Genomic DNA, 14,336 nt, shown 5'->3' with positions numbered 1-14,336 from the left:
CTGTGTTAGGATTCAGCGGGTTGGAAAATGGATGGCTGGATGGATTATTATATCTGTCTTTAAACGTTTTGCACACATATTTAATACATGTAATAAACTGCACCAAGAATGTTTAAAAATCATTAAAAAACGTATACTTGAATGTAAATATATCTGCACAAACCGACAGTAGTGAGTATCATTTTTAGAAAGTTCAAAGTGAAACAGAAATCGGCAAGCGTCTGTGTGCAGACTCGAACAAGCTTTTGCAGAATACATTAACAAGAGTTTCGCCCGCCCTTTTCGAGTTTTGGGAGAGGCAACACGAGCCGTGATTCGCCAATTTTTGGTAGCCGAGTGAGCCATCATTGGCCAATTCTTGGTAGCCGATAGGGGCTGCGATTGGCCCGAGCTTTCAATTCTTGGTAGAATCTTGGTAGCAGAAAGCGATTTGATTGGTTTTCGCTACCAAGAATTACCTCGAATCATGGCTGCTCGGGGCTATAAGCCATGTTTATTTAACACTAGGCTTACCCGACTTTTAAGTTGACCACTTCTTAAGGCAATTCAATATGTCGATCAATTTGATATTTTAGACAAACTCATTAATTTGGTTATATTGCATTTGAGCGGTATTACTTTAATACTCGTGGTTTCTGTTATTTTTGTGATGAAATTTTAACTTTTTTTCTATATTGAGGTCGCCCTTTTGAACCCCCCTGATATTTACTACGCGGTGAGGCATTTGTACTCCATCAACATTAATTATTTCCAGAGACATCATTTTGTCTATTTTTCCAGCGCATCACGCACAAAAGCAAGGGAACGATGGGAGCGCCAGAACTCTGCTCACATCATGTCGCTTCGTACCGCAAGCTGCAAGTAGTAAGTCTGTGATAAGCGGAATACCGCTACGCTTTCCACTCACGGGACGGAAGGACAATCCCGACCGCTTTTATATAGATGGATAATTAATTTAACAGAGAATGAAAAACTTTCATTCATTTTTTATAAAAATATCACGTTAAGAATATAATAATTTACTGAATTAAGCATAATTAAATTATTTTTGATAAAAACAGGGTGGCATGGTGGCGCTGCTGCCTCGCAGTTAGGAGACCCGGGTTCGCCTCCGGTTTCCTCCCACAGTCCAAAGACGACATGCGGGTTAGGTGGACTGGCGATTCTAAATTGTGCTTGGTGTGTGTGTGCCCTGCTTTGGGCTGGCGCCCTGCTTGGGGTTTTTTTCCTGCCTTGCGCCCGGTGTTGGCTGGGATCGGCCCCAGCAGACCCCCGTGACCCTGTAGTTAGGATATAGCGGATTAGATGATGGATGATAAAAATAATATGTGCAACCGATATACATATATATATTTTTTATTTTAATCTGACATGTCATTTTTTTCATTGTTGTTATTTATCCTTAAATGTTTTCTTTCTTCTGATTTAATTAAAACAGAGTAGACGGAAAATAAGGTTTATCCCTGTACTTTGCCTGTAATATAGGTAAGCACGTTTGAGAAAGAAAATATGAAATCCTTAAGTCAACAGACTCTATTATTCAGTCAAGTACACTGAAAAAAAAAATGGTATGGCAGATTAAAATAAAAACATAGGTACATCGGTTGTACATAATAACATTGTTTTAATCAAAAGTAATTTAATTATGCTTAATGCACTACAGTGATATATCCTGAAACAACATGATATTTGTATATAAAATGAATGAAACTTTTTTCATTTTCTGTTAAATTAATTATGTTATATTAAATGAACATGATTCATCTCAAAATTGCATACTATTTTAACAATTGTTTTAAAAACGTTTTTTAAAAACGCACCTGACCGAGTTACTTAGCTATAAACGTTTTAGGTTTTCAGTTATATTTGTTCCAATATCATTTTATAGTTCATGTTCAAACTTATTAATAAGAAATAAACGGTTTGCTTACACCAAAACTAGTTTTATTTAGTAAAAACAATACAAACCAAAAAAAAAAAAATACAAAAGATTAGTATTTAGAAGGTGAAATGTACAACAGTTGTACAAGAGCACTGCTTTCTTTGGCTGTGCCAGAATGCCATGGCCAATGTATAACTAAATATCAACACAAAGTACACCTTTAGAGCGTTTTATTATAAAATACATTTATTTATATTTATATAACTGTATAGAATAAATGTTAAGTATTAGTAAAATATATAAAAATATATAAAATATAAAGTGGAAAAATTGCTGCTTGGCACGTTCTTTCACTATATATACATATATATGCAATTCTAAAAGCAGTTTACCCGTCAGAAGTTTTGATTTTTTTTTTTAAGTACCAAGCGAGTAAATCGAGGCAACTTAATGGTACATTTACTGATTTGGGACACAAGGAAAAACACAAAACGGAGTAACGTTAGTCTGTGTGATTAAGTGTTTTAAATGAATATCTGAATATTTCTCCTGTGTGTGTGTTTTTTTTTACTATTATTTTTATTTCACTAACCCTTTGCTCTTAACTGGTGACAATAACTCAAACGCACAGCCTCTTGCTTCTTTGAAAGTCACGTGACTTTACCGCCAGGTTATCCCCTCCGCTGACGATGATTGCGCTTGCGTGTGTTAATTTCCAGTGAGTGATTGTACATCCTTCAAGATTCAATAAATTATACATAATTGAGTTACGTGGAACATAATCAAAACATGTAATATAAAGTGAATACATTTTTTAAATGTAACAACCTGCCATTTCCATTTTTGTCAGTGCTGAGATTTTTCATTTATTAATACTTTACAATATTTTGTGGAGCACAAAAGTAACGAGTTCTCTACGAAGTAAAGACGCCGTCACAGTTGTTTGTGGCTCAACTGAGTAACGTTGCTTTTCAAATTCTGCCCGTAGTGCAGACCCGAGTTCGATCGAATTAAAGACTCATTAAAATTAATAATACTAATAAAACGATCAGGAGTTAAATCTTTATAACCAATTTGAACTAAATGATTTTGAGAGATACTGTGGAAGGATCGCATAAGAGATCTGTTCGGGAATCATCCCCACTCAGAATCGCCATTGTGATGACTAATTGCGGATGGCAGCTCGCGTATTTACATGAATCCATCTTCCATCCATTGCCATTTGACGTCCATGAATCCCATCATTGAATAACGTGATAACAAATCCACTGTATAGGTGCTGCTGCCCCCCAGTAAGGAGACCTGGGTTCGCTTCCCAGGTACTCCCTGCGTGGAGTTTGCATGTTCTCCCCGTGTTTGCGTGGGTTTCCTCCGGGTGCCCCGGTTTCCGCCCATAGACGATCTTGAATTGTCCCTGGTGTGTGCCTTGTGGTGGACTGGCGCCCCGCCCGGAGATTTGTTCCTGCCTTGCGTTGGTTGGTATTGACTCTAGCAGTGACCCTGTTAGGATATAGCGGGTTGGAGACTGACTGACTGTGGCAGATAAAGTTGAATTCGCTCTGCTGCACCAAACATTCAAAGGTGTCAATCCGGAGCACATCAGAGAGGCTGCGAGACGCGGCGCAGATCAGCCACCGGCACACAGACACACACGGGACACTCCAAGGTGAGCAGTGCATGGATCAAGTGATCCACGTGCTGCACAACGAATTACAATTGTCATTCAAACAGAAACATCAAACTCAGCGATTTTTACGGAGGTCGCCATTAAACATCCACAATCAGCGGCAGGACCTGTCGAGAAAAGCCTCTGACTTTAAGAGCAATATCCCTCCCTCGTGAACACATCTTCAAGGTCCGGAGAGGCGATCAGTAACAAGTGGTCTTAGTCACAGCATAATAATAAGTAATAAAACATTTCCTTAAACAAATATGATAGTTGTCCTGTCTGTATCATTCCTAAGCAATCTTTCAGTTACAGAGGCGCAATCACTGACACATTTACAGTGTAGCCCCCCAAACACTCAAAGTAAGAACACATTCCACCTAATTAATTTAATTAATATTTAAAAAATTAAACCACTAAACCCTCAATCAACAACCACAATAACAGTTGAAATCCTCACTCAAATAACTTGTTTTGTTATAAACATGACACAAGATGCCCATTTACGTGTGATATATCTTATAGGCGTGTGTGCCCCTTGGCCGCTTATGGCGATCAAACCCTACTTTGTAGGTCGCCTTGCTCGCTGTCGGTCCACGGTGGACTTTACTGTTAAATGAAAAAAAAAAAAGAAAAGAAAATCAGACTCTTCGGGGTAACAATTCAAACTCAATGGACGTGGGACCCGAAACCACGTATGCCTTATTATGGGGAGGCAAGGCTACCGCTGCGCCACTGAGCAGAGTGGATATACTGTATATCATGTGTGTTTTTTATGTAAGTGGTGCTACTGACATGAGAGTATCAATGTATTCTGACAATGAAGACGAAATATATGTAGATGTACAGAATATGACGTACGGTTCTGATCAAAAATGAGCATTGCATGGAAACCTTGCACGAGGCGATGAAGAAATATTAATGAGAAGTGAGAATTATAGTGAGAGAGGTGTCGTCCCCCAGATTACTAGAGCTCTTCTCTGCAGCATTATGTATTCTATACAAGTCGGTATTTGTCTGATGTAAAATTTATAGTTTTGCTTCTTGTCACTAAGTATTATCGGGCACAATCATTTAAAATGTATTTGATTATCCACAAAACATTCATTTCTCTGTCAATTCTGTTGAGTTTTTGAACTCTGCTGATGCCTTACTTCAAACGGAGGTCAATGAATAAAACGTCAAAACACCGAGCAGACATGCGCACTGGCTAATGAGCCGTCAAGACGGTCAAAGCGCTGAGCAGACCTGATCTGGTAAAGGAGGCTTTGTGAAGTCTCAACACACTCGAAGGCATTGAGCTCGATATTTGTGAGAGTCTCTTTGACACTTAACTGTATTTTGTCATTTGTATTGACACTACACACTTCAGTTGATATAGTTAAGTGACGGCCTGAAATGACAATTCAGTTGCTAACAATTCATTATTGCTATTGTGGATTGCTGTCATATCCTTTGTCTGATACATTGTGTCAAATTGTCATACATCAACTTTATATATAAAAAGATTACATAAATCGTGCAACCTTTTTATGCAACGCTTAATTTTATTTCAAAACCGTACGTCATATCATCTATAAATATTAATTTTTCGTCTTCAGTAGGAGAATACAACAATGATACTCTCGTGTCAGTTAAACTAATTAAACGTTCATATGTCAAACATAATATATTGTCTCCATCTAAGAACAGTAGTAGTTCAGTTGTACGGAACTCGTTAATTACCCCATTAGGTGGCTTAATGATATTGTAACTGTCTCACAGTAAAGATCCCAGAGGGTCGCGTCGTTGATCCTCCTCTTGTGAAAAGTTTTTTTTTTTTTTTTTCTATTCCTCCATTTAACAAAAAATTCCACGGCGGACCGACAGCGAGCGAATTGAGCTCTCAAAGGAGGGTGAGACGTCGTAGTCGGCCAGGGGGCACGCGCCCATAAACATATTGTGTATGTAAAGAGTTTCACTGAAAAACGTAATAAGCTTCAGATTTGAGTGTTTGGAGACCCTGGTGTCGTACTGAATTTGTTTTGTAGATAAACATCACATAAACGACTGTCCAGAATGCCTAAATGTGTCTTTTCTTTTATATTCGCTATACGGCACTTCCATCTTGGGACAATTCGCTATAAACAGTTTCAGCCAATCAGCGCCTTCCAAACACGCAGCAGGACAGCGTGAGCCTTCATTGTCGGCGGCGCGGCCTCTTTGTTTCATTGTCTTATATTGAGTTGTTAGACGATTTACTGTTAAGTGCTGTTTGAGCGGCCGTTTAGTACAACAGGTGGCTTACTGAGCTCTTAAATCGATATTGAAATAAATCACAAGCCTCCTAACTTAGTTATTGAAATGCCTACGTTTACAGTGTCCGTTTTAGGAAGTCGTAGTTTATACTTGTTCCCATTATTAGGAATTATACATTCTCAGTGTCACATATTCGTTACGACTCACAAGTCCCGCTTCATTGAGATTCTGTTTTATATTCTGTATATGCAAACATTTTAAACGGAGCGTTTATTGAACTGACTGTAGCAGACTTGTCATCTTCTTAAAATTACTTTTTTATATGATATTGACAACTAATCACGAGGTCAGAAATCAAGGAGTCTGTGAGTTTGCATGGACTGCGCTGTTTCTTTGTTTTCGTGACATCGCGTCAGTGGAGAGTGCGTGACGTTAACAATGCATTGTGTCCTAAATGACAGCGCACACGCTTTGTGATAAAAGGCCAAAGTGTCTCAGTTTGTTCATTAATATATTTTGACAGTGCATTTTAATCAAAATTATTATAAATATATTACCCATATTCATTTCCAATGTACATATGTAACGTTTAGTGTGAATAAATAAAAGAGTAACAATACATATAATAGTTATGTTGCATTTGTTATAATTACCAAAACTCATCGTTTATCTGGAATTGTCTCCTTTGTATTTTTACGTTTGACAATGGAATACTTCAGTGTACAGTCGATTTATTGCACTTCTGAAGGTGTACATTGTCGGTATTCTCCATTGCATTTGCCCCCCAGTGTAACGCGTGCCAGTGTAAGTGAGGGGCGGAAGACGAGCTCACTTAACGGGAGACAAGACACCTCCTCACCCTGATACCATGAGGGCTCTTCTCATAAATATTATATCGTTGAGCTTTTTCTTATTCCTGCCAGTTTATTATTATTATTATTATTATTATTATTATTATTATTATTATTATTATTATTATTATTGAACATGTATGTAGAGGATATGTGTGTCTTATTTTATGTGTATGACAGGACGGATGGTAAAGCCTTGAATGAAACTCCGTGTTGACGCTTTGGGTAACACGACAGGTGAGGAGCAGAGAACGTTAAACGTGTCAGTGACTGCGGGGAATTGTGGGACTGAAGATGGTTTAAGAAAACAGAAACGACAAAAGCTTCGTCTTTCAAGAATTCTATTTCCATCAATGATTTATTTTGTTGTGCTGCACTTCAGAAGACTACTTATTTACCCCCCTTTGACAGGATGAATTCACAAAGAAAGGATGTCGCTGACAAAGTCGGATGTTTTTCACAAGGGGTAAACGTTAACATTATACAAAGTTATTGTCTGCTTTTACATACATTTTTATTACTCTTTAATTTAATATTGTTTTTTGTATCAATATACTGCTGCTGGATTATGTGGATTCCCCCTTGGGATTAATAATCTAGCTATCTATCTGTCTAAATCGTTCAGCCTATGAGGGGCTGACCAATCGGCTGCTGACTGCGCAGATATCAATGACGTCATGACGCTAGCGTGCCTCAAAATCACGTGACAGGTGCGTTTCAAACAAGCATCATAGCAGCGCTTCGAAAGCTCGACACATTAGTATCCAGCAGAACACCACTAGTTTGCTGTTATGTGACCCTCGTGCTAAGACTTCTTTACGACCACAAGATCAAGCAAAGGTGCGGAAGGTGAAACAAAGTCGAACATGGCGATCGCGTACGGGTGAGAATGTCAGTAGTGTGGAAGATCGCGACATGCTGAGCGGCTTTAACGTTGAGGATGTGCGTGATGCCGCGTGGTTCGCTTTTAACTGTTGGGGATTGAGCGCTACGTGGAGGAGGAGGCGGCGGCACAGCAAATCGCTCCTTGACGAGTTTACTGTGGATGACGGGGGTCGCGCACTTTTTAGCAGGTGCCAAATTACTTTATTTTCCGGTCGGTGTCCCGTGAAATGTAATGCTAGATCTCACCTGGCGGAGGCGCGTTAACTCGGGATTGCTTCTGTTCTCTTCGCACTCGTGCACTTTTCCGCGCCGTTTCGCCTTTTAATTTTGCGCATGCTCCGACCTATGCTGTCCGTCGGGCACGCGCTTGTTCAGCCGCTCGCTCCCTCACGGCCCCGTCGTTCATTTCTGATTTTTCTCGAGCTCTGCGTGTTCTTTGCGTTTTTTCCTTTTTCTTCTAAAGCCGTCATCGGCAAACCTTATTAAAGTGGCGTCGAGCGTTAAACTTTACAGGGCGCGTTCAGGTTTCATTTACATCAGTCTGTTTCATACTGAGACCTATTAGAAATACTGTAAATTTAAATCGGGCATGTTAAACTGACTACCATTGGTGGGCCACTTCGACTGCCATACGTGCGTCAGTGGGCCACACTGTAACAAATACTATTATACAGAGTTACGGTAGGTTTCTTAACAATACTGAAAACTTTAAAAAATGTAACACTTCAAGTTTAAAGAAAAGTAGTTTATTTTCGTCCAATCTCCGTACAACAGCATACAAATGGAGTCTTAGCCTCTTAGTTAGGTCCTTATATAGAAGTCTTACAGTGTGAGATCTATTTCTTTTGTCCCGACACTTGGCATCTCTTGTTAGTAACCAGTTCGTCAATATCAGGCTTGAAATCTTGTGCAGCTGCAACTTTTATGTGGGATGAAATGTGCTCGACAGTAAGTCTTGAGCGATGTGGGGTTTTGGTAGCTTTCTATTAACGAAAACAATGGCTCACAAAGGTAAGTGCTTCCGAACATAGGCAGTACTCTCGATGCCAACTTCTGGATCTGCACATACAAGGGTGGCAGGTAAGCATACAAGCCTGGCACACCAACGTCGTTGTATTTTACCATCAGAATAGAATCTGACTGCAGTTCAATCAACTCCATTTGGATATTCACATTTTTAACGTTTGAAGAGTATGGGGACGTAAACAGCGCCAAGTCCTGCTCGTGTGAACTCAAATCATGAAACGCTCCTTGAATTCATTGCTTAGTGATTCAAGTTGGAAAATAAATCCTTCAAAAATCTAATTTTACTTTACTAAGTTTACTTCAAAGTTTATATTGTAAAATAAGCCGATATGCAAAAGCCCCCTGACCTACACTAATTTTACAAACTCAATATCATAAAAATTTGTTAATAAAACTCACCAACTTCTCGCATCCACTTCAGATCTTCAGTTGTAGTCTACACTAACTGATCGTTACAATACTAGCACACAGTTACATAAAACTAGAGCGACAAAACGTGAAACATGTGACCTATTACTACTCGTGATGGTCAGTTCTGCCCAGTGGCCAGTCTCCCCAGCCCAGCCAGATGATGTCTCTGGTACCATAATGCCATGGGAACATGCAATTTTGTCAAAAGGCAGAAGTAAGAAAAGCCAATAAGTAACGCCGAAAATACAGAATGATTCAATCACAAACGATAGTAAACATTTTGTACAAGTTTAGTGCTAACTAGGATCGGGCTGCATGTTTGACATTCCTGATTTAAATGATTTAATTTTTGGTATTTTCTTATTAGAAAATTTGCTCGTGCGGTTTCACTGTAACAGGGAGACTTTTTTGTTTAATGCGAAATAAAAAATACAAACATTACAAAAGCTAGTGCTGCTGGAGGTAAAATCTACAGCTTGCATGGAATTACGAGTACATTTTTGTGATATATGAAACGGTATTATTTTATTTGACATATTTTATCCTTTACAACTACTTTCAGTATTTCTATGTACTGTTATTCTTTAGCTTACTAGAGATGGCCGTGTTAAATGAAGAACAGGACTCAAGCCAATCGGGCTGTTTGTGTCGGACCACATGAAGCCATAAAAATACAAAATGTGAAAGCTGCAGAGCCGCGACTCGACTATTATGGGCTGGAGCTCAACTGTCTGTCCTCATTGTTTAAGGTGGCAGTGCCACCTCAGAGACCTTGGTGAGCAGGTTCTGATGCCAATGTTGGTGAATCCCTGTTGAGCCCACTCCTATCTTGCCCCTCAGACCCTCGTGCCACTAGGTGGTCTTTAGGTGCGATTCCTGCTGAAGTCTCTTTTTAAAGGGCATATCCATCTTGTGGTTTTCCACCTCCTCAGATGCTCCATTTCTTTCCAAGCTGCTTATCTCTTCCTGCTTTGCTGACTCGGCTGATATCTCCGTGATTTCCACACACAAGTCCCATAGTTGCAGTTCATTAGTTTCTGGTTCATCTTGCAGATTATCCACACTTGATGTGTCAACAGACCTTCTGTGTCTGCAGTGCTGTCAGGATCAGTAAACTCTAAATTATACCAAGTTCTGCTTTGCCAGTCCAATCTAATACTTTATCTGTATGCGACCATCTCTGTCCACATATCTCACAGTTTGCCCCTTTTTTAGACAAACGTTGCGTCTCCGTCTTAACCTGTGAGTTTGCTCAACTTCAACATCGACATCTTCTACTGGGACTGAAGAGTTTAGAGTCTCCTTCTCATCTCCAGTGTCTTCATTTACTGATGTAGTGTTAGATAAATCTCTCTCTTCATCTCTCTCACTGCTGGTGGTCTGTTGATTGTCACCTTTACCATTGACTTTATGTAGTCTAGAATGGTGGTCCCTTCCAAGAGCACCTCCACGTCTGACACATTTCACAACTCTATCCTGTCCAGTGACATCTGCAGGTCCCTTCCATTCTGCACAGTCCACTCTTTGTCTTCCACTTTGTCTCAGATTTATCATTTTCAGAATTAACCTGTCTCTGGAGTGCTCTCCATATTCGCTCTTAACACTCAGCTTCAGTAAATGCTCTTCTTGAAGTGTCCAGCGCTGGAATATGTGCTCCACTGACACACTCCTAGTGGTGCCTTCTAGGGTGGGTGGTCTGTCCACGAGAACACGAAGATTTGGATTTCGGCCAAACACCGGCTGATATGAGCTGTACGACATCAAGCCTTTCTATCAGAACAGTCACACCTTCGTCTTTGTTCAGGTCCTCTGCTCAAATTGACATCTCAATGCTCTCCCTGTAAGCGACAGTCCAACCCCAAGTGCGTGTTTTTTATTTCTAAACTCAGTAACCCTTGTCCATATTAAATCTTCATTTTTCCAGCTCTCGTATGACTTTCTCTTGTCAAATGCAGGCAGGATTCTATAATTAGCAGCCATCCTCTACTACGAATCTTAAACTTTAATAAGAACACAACACCTTTGATGTTAGCCACACACTTTTTATTCTTCTCTCCCATAAAACACACCATCATGAGTAACCTCCTACAAACCCACTCTCCTCAAACCCCTAATGTCCTTCTCCTAGTCGGGATGCAGTCCCATAATCCCACAAATAGGAGCTCATATATAAGATATAGAATATAACAACTTAACAGAATGAAGCTCCCGATGCGCAGTTCAAATCCAATGAGGATATCCAACAAAGCCCTAAATATGACGTCTTTAATAGACCTGCCATTGCTGTGTCCACACATGATGGTGCCGTGTAGATAAAGTGTTGTCATATCTACCTGGTGGCACTGAAATGTATGCAAATCCTCTTTAATGAAGGTCTGCAGTGCACTTTGATCACATCTGAATTGTTGGATTTGTAAATTTAAACTGTGAGGCAGAGGAGGAAATCAAGAAAAATGTGTCTATGAATCAAACCTCATGGAGGTCACTGTGACCGTGAAGTGTGCTCATTATTTTTACAGACTTTATGAAGTTAATTCTACACTTTTATTTTCACAGGGCTTTCCCATTTCACACAGCCATTCACTGAGGTGTCTAATGGCCTCCAGCTCAGGGCTGTCCAAGTGAGAAGAGAATCTGAGAAGAGAAGGTCAGACACTTAAAGACAGAGAAGAGTTTCCCACAGAACATGGCCTCTGCCAAAGAAGATGGGGTGGATGAAAGAACGGCGGACATTAAAGAAGAGGACTGTGAGCGGCTCACACCAGAGGATGTGTGTGTGAAGCTGGAGGATCACGAAGAAAGAATTTCAGTTTTTAAAGAGGAGGAGGAGTGCAAGTGGGTGACTGCTGCCATTAAAGCTGAAGATTTGAATGATTTCTCCGTTGGCCTTGAACTTCAAAAGCATGAAACTGAGGATATTTTCAAGCAAGATCCCTTTGAAGAATCTCCATCCATTTTACAGCCCTGGCCCACTAATACGGGACGACTGGCTACCCAGGAGAATTCTGCAGGGCTGAAATCAGAGTTATCAGAGTCTGAAGAGAAAATCACCGAGGGAAATGGGAGAGAAGGAGAAGAGTCACCTGGGAGTGTTGGAATAAGTGAGTAATGTGATTAAATATAAAAGAAAGAGAGTGTTTATAAATTCTAACAGTGGGTGCTTTGATGTTTTTAGAAGATTTAAATGAGAGTTGAAAACACAGCTAATTGAACTTGGGTAAAGACCACCTGCTCAGGTGCATGATAACAAACAATAAGTTACTTAATAAATGATAAATTAGAAAAACTTGGGTGAATAAGGAAAAATCTAAAGTGTTGAGCGCATGACTTGAACATCATGAAGCTTTGACTGAAGCTGTGATGTATGTTAAGCCAACAGTGCCTTATTGTCAATGAAAATATCAAAAGTCATAATTTGTTAGACATGTATATTTCTTCAATTGTTTTGCAGTTAATTAAGGTAGAAATATCCACAAAAGGAAATAAGTAAGAATAAAATCCTCACCCCTGTGCTCTAAATCATAGTGAATTTGCTCAAGCCAGTGCCCACCTAATATGTGCCTCATCTTTCTAAAGGTAATCTCAAGCACTTTGACGTTAACAGTGACAAGAGCTACCTGTACCAGCCATGATGACATTCAGGGGGTCTCAGGGTCTCCTTTCAGCATCTTGTGTTCTGCTCTCAGCCTGAACTTGCTTGGGGAGCATGGCCTGGACAAGTTGGCAGTGGTGTGAGCTCTTCACTTGGACAGGCTCTTGGGCCCTTCGGTCTCCCACAGTCACATCGGGTCAGTTTGGAGTCACCACTCCACTTGACCTGCATGTTTCTGGGGTTGAGGGGAAGAACCAGAATAACCAGAAACGCCATTCAGAGCCCCTAAGTAGAACAATTGTGGGCAGGATTTGACCCCAGGACACCTGAACAATAAAGCAGATGTGCTAAACACTGTGCCCCCCAACACAAGTGGATATATTTGTTTGTTTATTTTTAGTCCAGATTAGGTTCTAGATGATGTAAATATCATCACATACATTAAATTAAGAAGATAAAATCCAAATTCAGACACATTATTGAGAAGAAAGGCTCCAATCGGAGTCTTTAGAGTCGATATTGATCACCCATTCCATTCCATTAGGATCTGATGATGTCAATAATAATAATGCTATTTTTCTTTTTCTTTTCTTTTCAATAATAAGTGCATTTTTAGCCATGCATAAACTTCACATTCCATAATAAAGTGCTACTTCATACAGCATACATAAAGATCATTTACCCATAATGCACACATAATGGAACAAAAACAAGCCAAGAAAAACAAAAGGCATGTCTTAATCATACTCCACATTTGTTATCAAATAAAATGTTCCGTTAGATTTTTGTAGTCATCTACTACGACAAGAAGAAAACGAGACAGTCTTGGTGAAAACTTCAGGTTCTCATCTAAGAATATTAGCATCTCTGCATGTTCTGAGGACAGTCTGGTCCTCCTGTAATCCACGACGTGTGCTGCCGTACTGAACAGACTCTCGCTGTCCTCACTCATAAGGAGGGCACAGGTAGGACGACGATTTTTATTGGTCCCCCAGAAAGCAAGTGGCCCAGTATCTCTTGTGGTATAAAGTTCACAGAGAGAAAGATTCACCTCTGATGCTGCTGACTCAAATATCGTTTTTATCTTTATTGACAATTTCTTCATGCATTCTGCAGTTCTGTTGATGGGGAGTTTCTTTGGATCTCTTGGCTGTCGTCTTTCACTCCGAGTGCTTCTGTGTAATCGAGACAACGGCACTAAGCAGTATATGTGTTTGAGATTTGCAATCATCTGTGAAATGTGTCCTTGTACCATTGTTTAATTTGCGTAAAAAAATCATTATGATAATAATATCTGTTAGAATTCATAACTGTATAGAGACTATTCACACCCAATACTTATTATGCATAATTAGTATTATTTTAGTTTGGTTTTTAAAAGTAGGCTCATACCATTCTAACCAACAAGCCAGTAACCGGGCTGATTACAATTTCTAACTAATAGATGTCCACTTGATAATGATTTATATTTATGTACCAACTCAGTAAAACTCTTCATCCCTTTCCTCCAATCTACCTACACAGATATAGGCTAATAAATGGAATTTTATTTAAAACATCTAATGCCTGGTTAAGTAATTATACAAATAAATCAGTGAAAAAACACTCACTGGCAGATGAAATCGTGGATCTAAATGATCTTGAAGGTGACATCTTCCAGAACTGAAAGTGGCTGGTTGTCCAGGCTTACGAATTCCACTGTTATTTACTGTCACAATAAGTCTTTGGCGTTCTTGCTGTCCATATTATAAAGTTGACTTTTCTAAGTGCTGCCCTTATTGGAGG

The sequence above is a fragment of the Polypterus senegalus genome, chromosome 4 (genome assembly GCF_016835505.1).
Source record: "Polypterus senegalus isolate Bchr_013 chromosome 4, ASM1683550v1, whole genome shotgun sequence".
Lineage (NCBI taxonomy): Eukaryota > Metazoa > Chordata > Cladistia > Polypteriformes > Polypteridae > Polypterus > Polypterus senegalus.
The sequence above is the reverse complement of the archived record's forward strand: the minus strand, read 5'-3'. Positions refer to the sequence as shown.